This window comes from Pteropus alecto, unplaced genomic scaffold (genome assembly GCF_000325575.1).
Source record: "Pteropus alecto unplaced genomic scaffold, ASM32557v1 scaffold81, whole genome shotgun sequence".
Lineage (NCBI taxonomy): Eukaryota > Metazoa > Chordata > Mammalia > Chiroptera > Pteropodidae > Pteropus > Pteropus alecto.
In genome coordinates this window covers 12,603,943-12,614,239 of record NW_006433378.1, presented here as the reverse complement: position 1 = coordinate 12,614,239, position 10,297 = coordinate 12,603,943, and positions in this window count along the sequence as shown.

Here is a 10,297-nt window from a genome sequence, read left to right as displayed (position 1 = left end):
AGATAGATGGATGGATAGATAGATAGAAGTATCAGTATAGGCTTAAAGGACCTGAAAATACTGTATCCCTTTTTTCATTCTACAGATTCAAATGTTAATCTCTTCCAGGAACAGCCTCACAGACACACCCAGAAATAATGTTTTACCAGCTGTCTGTGCATCCCTTACCCAGTCAAGTTGACACATAAAATTACCCATTACGCTTGGGGATAAAAAGATTATAATAAAAATAATAAAATGTATTCATAGAAAAATTGTTAAATGAAACAGTGTTGAAAGTAGAAAAATTATGAGAGATTTTTTATTTTTAGATTTTTCTTTAATACCATTGTCACCTTCAATATTCAGTTAACATTGTACATAAAAATAATAAATTTTCTAATAAGTAATGGAATTATCTAATGAGGTGCCATAATGAAGTGTTCATAAATATCAGACAGATATAGATTATTTTTCAAAGTCATGTTTATTAAACCATATTTAGGTTTAATAAATCAATAGGACTGAAACTTTCATGTTTTCTATAAAAAATAACACATTTGGGTAAGGATTTGTGACATCCACAACATGAATTACCCATCACCATTTTAACTAAAGGAGTCAGATGGTATGAATACTTTGTGTCTCTACTCAGTCATAGTTGCTGACTAATCTATAATTTAAAACTTAAAAATTAAAATAGAAACATTCTATTAGAATAATTCCATTTTAAATAACATTTGCCTCTATATTCAAATGTTTCAAAATGGTAGATGTTATTCCATATACTATGTTTCTCCCAATTCCGTATACACATATAGATGCATTCAAGTATATTGAAAAGAGGAGAATTTCAATTCTATTCTACTCTCTTGAGAAGTGCAGATAATTCCCATATGCAGATTTTCCGTTAACAGTTATAAGTTCAGTTCAGCACAACGAACTTGGCTCTTTAAAAAGCCTATTGCAAATTAGTCCTTTAGATCTCAATTTAATTATTAGCAGGCTTTTAAAATAACTGTATTTTCTCTTTGTGTTTAAAAGGAAGTAAAAATGCCTTTTTCTCAAATGCTCATAGGTATTTCTTTTGAGGAGAATAGTCTTTGCTAAAAACCATGACCTCACTGTGAGACTGTTTAAAGATATTCCGAAGAGATAAAATTATGATTGTGTACAATAGATCTAGCTTTAGTTATTTCAAAACAGTTATTTCTGTTACATAAAGCAGTGGGAAGAAGGATACAAAAGTGGTAGGTTATGAACCTGATTTGCATTACCGTTTCTATTGATATTTTTTTTTATAAAAGGAAACAATCCAGTGGCTCATAATTAAGATGATTTTTTAAAAATTGGTAGTTCTTTTCTAATACATTTTACATAGAAAAATAAAATTTGTACATTGATGACTGAAGAGAATCTAAAATACTAATGTAGTTACTTCTTTCAAGACATGTTGTCACAGTGTTCTATACAGATCCAGAGCTATATCTGTACTCCTTTTATTTTGGGGAGTGTGGGGGCTTTAATTAGCCAAGGTTTGGGATGAGAATGATTGACTGGAGAACTTAGTGTTGAGAATAATTCCTGAGTGGAGCAGTGAGACTTATCTGAATCTCAATTCCTAGTTAGGGCAATTAGCATTATCTGAATACAAGGTAACATGTTATTACATTAGGAGCACAAAAATTAAGGAAATGGAACCATGACTGAATCCTTGGTTTTAATTTTTTTATCTTGACTCTATTTTCTCAAGAAGGACTTAACTTCTATAGTCCTATATACATGAATGCACAAGATTTTCTTTTTCTCTCTCTCACTCTTCTTCCCTTTCTCTTTCTCTCCCTCCCGCCCTCCTTTTATCCTTTCTCTTATGATTCTGTAATATCCTATTTGCATATTTAAGCAAATAGACCTGTTTAGGTCTATTTTAGTGTCTCTGACTTTTTCTCCTTTTTTTGTTACCTGGTTTAACAATCATTATTAGTTCTGGTTCTCTAGTCAATGCTTTTGTCACCACATTGATCAATTTATTATATATTATCTGCACATTTAGATATTATAAATGAACATTTTTCTGAGTATGGCAGAAAGCTTAGGAACTTATCTCACGAATATATAAATTCTCTTTGAAAATCATCTGGTACTTTCAAGTATCACAGAATCGTTTCAGAAGGATCTGCATATCATACATTGCTAAAGAAAGATATAGCACATTTGAAAACTATATATTTAATAAAACTAAAAAGCCTATTGCAAATTAGTACAAGACTAACGCTATTTGATAAGAAATAAAATGCTGTTATGAAAATATAAAAAACAAAAAATGGAAGAACAGTTAATATTAAGTAAAGGAATAAGAAAATGGTGTTATTACTGGTAGATAGTACTTTCTAAAATATAGATATGATGCTTTCACAATAAATTAGTGAAAAACATTATAGTGAGACAAAAACAATATGCCACAGGTCTTTTGATTTAAGTACACAAGAACAGAGAATCTGATGAATTATACTATTTTACTTCTTTATTTTTCATTAGGAAATTATTCAGAGTCAAATTTGAGAATAAGTATTATAAAAGTGAATAAAATAAAACATGTAACACCTAATACAAAATATTGTTAATACTGTGTATATTTTCCAGACTTTTTTTCTTTGCATTATCCTATAAATACCAATTTCAATATTTTTATTTTATTATATCTTTAACAGCCTCTGAGGTCAATACATTTTTATCCATAATTTCTCTCTAAATAATGGTACCAACTAAGAATTCTCTCAACATCCACTTACAGAATTTACATGAATTGCTTCTGTTTGGAAAAAAATTGGTTCAGGTCACCTGTGAAAATTTATTTTACCTTAATAGCCCATCATTCATCATGAGTTCCTAATCTTAGTGAAGAATACTACCATAAACCCAGTTGTAATTCATGGTGAAACCTGGAAGATGAACTTGACCCTTTACCCTCCTTTAATGAGCAGAGAACCTGGATTTAATTTCCTTTCCTGACCCACAATGGCATTAGAGTTTTCAAAAATGACTTCCATCTAAAATTACTATCATAACTTAACCGGTGTGCCATTTCACTACTCTCCAATTAGAGAAATTCTTCTAAAAAAGCCTGATCATGGCTTTTTCTTTTCTAACACCCTTTCTTGTTTTTGTTTGTTTGTTTGATCATAGAATAAAATCCTAACTCCAAATATGGAATCTATGTGTTTTAGTCCATTAAGATTGCTGTAATAAAATAAAACTGGCTGGGTAGCTTATAAACTTTTAGGAATTTATTGTTTATGGTTCTGGAGGCTGGAGTTTGAGATAAAGATGCCAGTGTGGTCAAGTGAGGGCCCTCTTCCAGGTCTCAGACTTCTTGTATCCTCACATAGTAGAAGTGGCAAGGGAGCTCCTCACAGGTCTTTTAGAAGAGCGCTAATCCCATTTGTCAGGTCTCAGCCTCCCCAAAGCCCATCTAATACTATCATCTTTGTGGCTTAGGATTTCAACATTTGGGGGTGGGGGGGACACAAACATTCAAACCACTAGGATTCTTCATAACCTATATACCTAAGGCCCTTTATGATCTACGAACAGACACACTGAAATTTCCTGGTCAACTCTTCCTTGGCTGGGGAACTTCATACTTGTTATTCTATCAGACTGAAACTTCACTTTCCAATTTCACATGAATATTGTTTCTATTGAGAAGTCTCTTCTGAGTCCAGTTAGCTTACGTTAGGTGATCCAATTGCATTTGACAGATATTGCTAATTGTGTCTTCTGTGTTAGATGGTCAGTCCAGTGAAAACAGCACACATCAAAGCTTATCAGACAGCCAAGCACCCACTCAATAATTTCTTGTGGAATATTTAAATGAATATTTTACTCCACAAATCTCCCATTATTCAAATACATACTTAAAAGGCATTATAGTTATTTCCATTTTGACTGATAGTGTTATATGCACATCTGATGAATTATTTATTTGACTGTTTTTAGAACTTAATTTTGTGAAAATTCCAATGTTTGACATTTTTAAGGTGGCAAGGTCAAAGTGTGCTTAAATCATCACAGGATTCATAGTAGTATATGTGTGTGCGGTGGCGTTGGGTGGACTCTGAAAAAATACAATAAATACAATGTTATATTTTGTATTATTAGTGTTCAAAATTTCAACATCTTTTCAAAACGAAAATGAGTACCTTTGTATTAGAATTGGAATAAAAGCAGTGAAGGCAGTTTACTGTGAAGGAAAAATTAGAGCTCCTGAAGTTAGAGACCCTGCCTTATCCTACTTCTAATTTATACATTAGGAAAGTAACAATTTGCAATTCACCTAACCTTTCTAAGATGTTCCCAGTTTCTACCTCTAATAATTAGAAAGTTCCATTAGCTGAACTATATTATTAAGCATCTGTGGTGAAAGTTCTCAGAAGAATAAGTTGAAAATGGCTTTTTAAGTATGAATAGTCTAATATGACAGTCTCCTTCTGAGTGCATTGGTTTGAGCAATTTCTTCACCTTTCTGTTTTGAGGTTATGTTTCACAGTTTCATTTCCCTAGTGGCATGGTAGAGTTAAATTTTGTACACACAGACATAACTTTAAGAATAACAGCATATTAGAGTTTAATCTGTGATTTTTTTTTATTTCAGAAAATGTCTGACTACAATTACATTAATCCAATTTTTCATAAGGTTATTACATACTAAACCTCTATGTGCTTTATAAATAAGATGAGTACCCAATAAGATATGATATGTAATTAGTATTTAAATCATAAGTTTCATATTTATCATCACATTAAACCACTAGTATAAAGTAACTAGAATAAAATAAAGATTTACAGAAATAATTTTTAAAGTAACTTTTAAAATTCTGGAATCTAATTCACTCTCCATATAAATTATGTTAACATATATACATATATATATATATATATCTCATAAATATAGAATTCCAAATAGTCTATAATTAAAATTTATTTTAATAAAACAATAGAATAAGTAGATGTCTTACTTAAAAATATTTCTTAGTTAAAAAAGTATCAAATCATAACAATGTAATACTTGTATTAAATGCTTAAGTACTTAAATTAACACTTTAAAGTTCCCAAATTTCGAAAGATGGAATTTTAAAATCCTCCCAAAGTTCCTTGAAAGAGAAATTGTTAAGTAATAATTCTCCATTGTTTTATACTGCTCCATCTGTGGCAATATTTTACAGAGAAGTAGAAAACTAATATATGAGTGTATATATTAATATATAGTATTTCCCTGAAAGGATATATCTGTTATACTATACATTTGCAAAAGCCATTAATCATTTACTTTGTCATTTATGATATAATTATTAATATGGATGATACCACATTAATGTGGATAATACATTAATAATTATATATAAATTTATATATAAATAATTATATATAATTTACATAAATACTATATAAATTATATAATTTATACCATAATAATATATAATTATGTAAATTATATAATTAATACTACATTAATACTATATAAATCCAAATTTAACATTTGGTGTTCATTCAAATTTTCCTCAGCCTTTTCCTCATAAATTCACTATTCCCATCCCTACTGAGGTAGGAGGAAGAATTAGCTAAGAAAACAATGAAGAAGTGGAAAATACAAAGCTTAATTTCTGCATATATGTCTGTGGCAGGGAGGGTCAATTTATATGTCTGTTCTTCCCCTCGACATTTATATTAAAAGTAGGAAATCATAATGCAGTAAATTTTAGGATTAAGTTTAGTTTGAAATATATATAGATAGGTATATATTTGTACTGAATGCAATCTGGGAGGATATGCAACAAAATATTAGTTGTGGTTATGTTTTGTTCCTGTTTAAAAATGAAAATATTTTTTCTTTGCTTATTTGCACCTTCTAATTCTTCTGACAATGATTACATACCTGATTTTAAGTTAAAATAATAGAACGAAACTGTATACAAATGGAAATTTTAGCTCCTCAAATATTGTATCCTACTTATATAGAGTTTGTTGAGGAGAGCCCTATGACAATGCTTTAATTGTACTGTTTAATTTTATTGTAATGGTATCTCTATAATTAATATTTTAATAATATAGTCCAGATATTATATTGACCATGACATAAAATTAATATGAGGTCCAAAATAAGTATAAAGTGAAAGTCACCTGACTCTAAAGTACTTTCACTATTCATCATTACACTTATCCTTCCAATTAAAAATTAAATTCTTGATTTTCCCATAAATTTGTGAAGGGAACTACTTGTTTCTGTTTTAAAGCAAAGTATGCTACTCAGACATCCACATTATATTTTACTGTGACTTCTGATAATACATGGGGGCTTTATGTATCTAGTCTGTCTCATGGATGAAGGCTCTGGATGAGGTAATCTTTATAATATATAACAACTATAAAATTCTATGTTTATAAATTATGATTTCTTACCCTTTTTTACTTTTAACACTCCTATACTTTCTTGAGCTAAAGTAGAAATTATCATTAGAGAAACTCACCAAATATAATTCAGGCAAAATTAAAACAAAACAAAATTACTAGACTTTCAAAGAAATCTTAGGCAGTTTTTATAGAAAATCTTGTATAATTAAAATAAGATTAGTTAAAAATCATAGCTACTACCTTGATTAGAATAGTCCAGGATCTGTGATAATTTCTATATGTACTTTATGATTCCAAATTATAGATAAAAATGATATTAAATGAGAAACCTCTAGGCATATATTTATAAAATAATTGAGTAATGTTTAAATTTCCATTCTGAAAGCTTGTAATCACAATGTGCATTGAATATGTATTATTCAAGTATTTTTATTTATTGAAAAAATTTGTGTTAAGTAATGAAATATATTTTAAAAGCTTAATTACAATAAAATTAGTTAAGAACAATCAGAATCATCATCAAATAAAGACAAATAAGTTTCATAATTATAAAAATAACAGTGTTTATACTGGAAATTAACACAGAGATTTGATAAAAGATATATAACTTGTAAAGTAGTTGCCAGAATATTTACATATTTCATACTAATAGGTAATAGTAATAGTGGACACAATTATAACTATTTCCCTCTTGTAATAGTGAAGCATCATTGCCTTTTCTCTTAAAGTACAAAATTAATTAAAGTTGTGTTTAAATATCAAAAATTTTTTAAGCCAAATAAATCCAACGCATTTTAAAGAGCAATTTATGTGCTGGGTAATAATCGTGACACACCGGTTCCTTGGGTGAAGCAGAGAGATAAATATGGCTATATTTAATTTTTAAGAGATATGACACATAACATAAAAACTGAACTTAAGTAGGAAATCTCTGTGATTATATAAATCAGTAAGCTTCTAAGATGTTTAATAAAGCCTTCTGAGTAACTAATATTCTGAGAGTTTTACTACTGAAATAGGAAAAGCAAAGCTGACAGGCCAATGAGATTAAGCAAAGGGCATAGAATGCACATCTTACTGTTTAACTTCAAGAGACAGTATGATATAACAGTCTCCTTTTCAATGAACCAAAAGAACTTTCACTTACTATTTTAAAATATCCAAGTATTGTTTCATTAATGGAAATAAGTTTTCATACTATATATTGAATCATAGTAACATGTTTGAAATTCACCAAAAAAGTCCCTAAAATCATATATTCATATATTCTTTCAAGAAACAATACAGAAGGTATTACTTAATGCTATTTTTATGTTTTACACTGTACCATTTTATAGGCAAATAAAATAACTTCCAATATCTTGTTTAAGGGTAAATGGGTAGCATAATATGTAGTTAATGGAACAAGTACAAAAATCAATTATTCTCATCAGTTCAGTCATCATCATTTTTATCTAATCTCTGATTGGAGGATGATCACAAACAGTTGAGCAAAAACTATGGATCCAAAAGTCATTTTACTGAATTAAGCAAAGCTATTACTGAAAGAAGTCTCATACTTACAGAAATTAAGCACATAATTATAAATATATTAAAACTAGAGCCTCTACAATCTCTGAATGTTGACATACGTAATCATTTATAAAATAGACACTTAAATTGGTATAATCAAATCACATTGGGGTTCTTATTGTTGGTTGTGTTTTCTAATTGCTGACATTTTTTCATAATTAACTAAATATATACAATAAAATAAATAAGTAGATCAAATCTATTTCAACTTTCCTATTCTTTCATTTTTAATTTTAAATATTGTTGCTAAAAATTTTTAAACATTTTTTTCAGCTCTTTTTAAGGTATGCAAATTCATATTTCTATTGAGAATTTTAAGCCACCTTTATTATAATTATTTTCATAACTTACTGTTATTCTGTCCTATAATTCAATAATAAATCTTACCACTTTCATTACTAATAAATGTGTCTACCTAGGCTATCAAATATTAAAATTATTTCTTTAAGGTTATGTCTTAATAGCTCTAAATATAGCCAATTATTCTATTAAATTGCTGACTTAAGACTGACAATGGATATAATTTAGAAACTAGAGTGGCTCTATATTTAGACTGACATCTTAGTTCACTCTTCATATAAACTGAATTTATCTAATAGTTCACACATCCTGCTTTCAGACATTTTTAACTGACCTATAATTGCCTGATAATTCACATGTAAGGACCCAAGTAGAGACAGGTCAAATATTCCAAATAATTCAGTATTGAAGACTAAAGCAAAGGTACTTTCACCATTTTGAATTTTGAATAAACTTAAGTAGGAATTTTGAACAAATTTACATATTCTTAACTTAAAAATTGAATAATTTGATAATACAATACATTGCTGAGTAAAATAAAAGTTGAAATTAGTTGTCTTCTATCTGTTACTTTGCTAGATGTGTTTTCATTGATAAATTTTTGAAACAGCCTGTATAGAATTTTACAATTGAATGGTTTTAACAGAGAAATGAATACTCTGGAATACTTAATTGTACTTACTATAAACTACTAATTACAAATTTAAAAGTTATCTGCAGTTATTCAGAGAACTATACTTTCTTTCGCTAACATGTAAACACATGTGTATGCCAATCTATCAATACATATGCACACAGATAAACATTCATAAACATAGTCATTTATACACTAAGACACACTAACTATGATACAGCTTAAAATAAATTTCTAAATTAATATATTGCATTAAATACCTCTAATTTGATGCTATTTTATATTTTTAATGCATTCTCTTTATTGCTTCATGTCTTTATCTGGTCTAATGGCATTATTCTTGGAAACAGGCATCATTGCAAATCCATATCTTTTACATATGGCAATGCAATTCAAAAAATAAATAATATTGAGAATAAAATTTATTCTTGAGAGATATAACCTTGGGTATTAATTTTACAAATAAATAGGATGCATTTAAGGATTAGTCAGTGTTTATGATTACATTTTTACTACTTCTATTTTACTAGCAATAAAAATTTGACTGAACTTGGGAGCTTGAAACTATAATCACTACATAAATGTTAAGTTTCATGATTCCATTTGTGTTCTATGACTAATTTGGTCATTTTATTTTTTCTATAACTCATTTCATTTTTCAAGTGCATAAAGATACTCAGTGGCCAAATATTCGGTACTACTCAAGAATTGCAATTACTGTTCATATACATTTTCAAATAATATAGATCCATTATTGAACTTACCTTCCATAATAGTTAAAATTTTATTTATAGTAAAAGATCTTCGAATTCACCCTTTTGCTAAAGAGTTTAAAAACTAAACATTTATGAATAGATAATGATATTCTGATTTTGTTAAAAATAAGTTTTATTTGGTGACAGATTTATGTCAAAGAAAATATTAATATTTGTATTTTTTCTTAAAAGAAAATTTTGTGGTGTGTTTAACTTGCATATTTGAACCTCCCTATATCACTGAAATTATTTATAGTTTTACTAAAGAATTGTAATTTTTTAACGAAAATTATCAAATATACAGGGTTATTGAGGACTACAAATAATATTTTATTCATATTATTTTATAAACAAGATTTGAGGAAATGGGACCATAACATTTTTACATATTCTTTGTCAAATTAGTTTTAGTCTGTTCTGCTGGGTTTTTTTAGAACTAGCAATCAGGCCTAGCGATAATGATTTTACACAGTAGTTTCCCTTTATCCAAAGTTTCACTTTCTGTAGTTTTAGTTAGCTGTGGTCAAACCCATCAGAAAATATTAAATGGAAAATTCAAGGAATAAATAATTCATGATTTAAAATGCGCGCCCATTCTGAGTAGCGCGATGAAATCTCATGCTGTTCCTCTCTGTCCCACCCGGGA